The following is a 1,761-nucleotide window of genomic DNA, read 5'->3' as shown; positions in this document are numbered from 1 at the left end:
ATCGAACCACACCTCAACTACTTGATTGAATTCAAAACAATAATCAATTTCGTTTTGGTTCAATTGATAATCTGAATTTGAATTATTCATTATTTTCAACAACGAGATAAGGAGGAGAAGGAGAAAAATGAAGGAGGAGAAGACATTCGAATGAAAAAAGGAGGAGGAAGAGGAAGAGGAGGAGGAAGAGGTGGTATTGGTGACGACAATAACGAAAGAGAAGAAGAAGAAGAAGAAGAAGAAGAAGAAGAAGAAGAAGAAGAATAACATGCAGTAACGATACGAAGAAAAATGTGTGCGTATTGATTGAAATCTGTTAAATTAAAAGGTGCGTGAAATATATGTGCATAAGACGTGTCCCTAAAAGTGATTTAAGAAAAAATGAGTTGTATAAACTTATATGATAAAATATTTTATATGTGTAGAATAATTATAATTCTTTTAATACAAAAGACCGTGTGTTCACTTTTCAATTTAATGCGATCTGTAACACCCTACCATACAGAGTCTTATGCTTAAGTCATAATTCAGAGATGGCAAGGTATTACGACCTCTAAAATAAAAATTTAGTACATATAGTAGTATGAATGATTGATTATAACTAGGAGCCTTTGTAGAAAAAAGGGTAAACAAAAACCATCGCAACTCTAAAGCGCAACACTCCGATCGACAACGTAACGAATAAGGATAAACCAACACGAGAATTATATATATACAAAGGAGTGTCAAAAATAGGAATATCAAGACTCAAGATCCGGCTGCGAAGATAACCGGTCCGAGCATAACATTATATACATATGATAAAAATAAGGAAAACCCCAAGGAAACCCAAAGGGACACCACAAAAACCTATTCTCCAAAATTCTCCCATAAGAGGAGTCATCATAGTTTGTATTATTAAATGGAGATAAAAGTATCTAAGCAAAACATATAAACCAAAACATAGCCCCGAGAACAAAGGATCTTCGCAGATCTAGAAGTCTCCAGCATGCATCAGCGGGACACCTCACGTCCTGCATCTGAAAACCACAAAATCCGCATGGGTGAGAACCAGAGGTCCCCAGCATGGTAACAGCTTCCACATATATAATACATAATAATGGAGGGAAGCCAAAGGCAATCCTAGAGCTTCCTCCAGATAATATCAAAGCTTATAAACAAGCTAAACCATAAAAGGGCATCTGACTAAAGATTCTTCAGTCTAACTAATACTTCCCTTTCCAATTCCTTCAGAACTCCCAACCACCAACAGGAGTATAATATAGCAAACACAGTTATATCAAACAAAGAATATACAAATAGGAACAGTTAAGGCATTTAGACAATTAGCAAGTATTATGCAGTCAAATAGGCAATCTCAAACAATTCACATAGTATGCATATGATGAATGCCTGTCCCTAGTGGCTGATGATATCATATGTCGGTTATAGAGCCAACCCGACAAGTCCTGGTAGCTAACCATTGGACTGTCCCTCTGTCATGCATCCCCAACTCGAGTTATACTCGTCATAAACTTGATCATAATCATGATCTATATCCATCACCCTCACTGGTGAATATTTACGGGGGCGAGCTCATCCGAGTCTTTCACAGTGCCCGGCCAAATTTACGACATAGGGTCAACAGAGTATCAAGTCTCAACCTGGAGCACATGGTGGCTAGCCACTACTACTACCCAGGGAAACTCGTATCTCAGATAGTGGAAGTGCAAATCACAATTATCAATAATTCAGCATAAACATGCATGAATTCTCATCCAT

Source organism: Arachis duranensis, chromosome 8 (genome assembly GCF_000817695.3).
Source record: "Arachis duranensis cultivar V14167 chromosome 8, aradu.V14167.gnm2.J7QH, whole genome shotgun sequence".
NCBI classification, from domain to species: domain Eukaryota; kingdom Viridiplantae; phylum Streptophyta; class Magnoliopsida; order Fabales; family Fabaceae; genus Arachis; species Arachis duranensis.
This window is presented reverse-complemented; position numbering follows the sequence as displayed.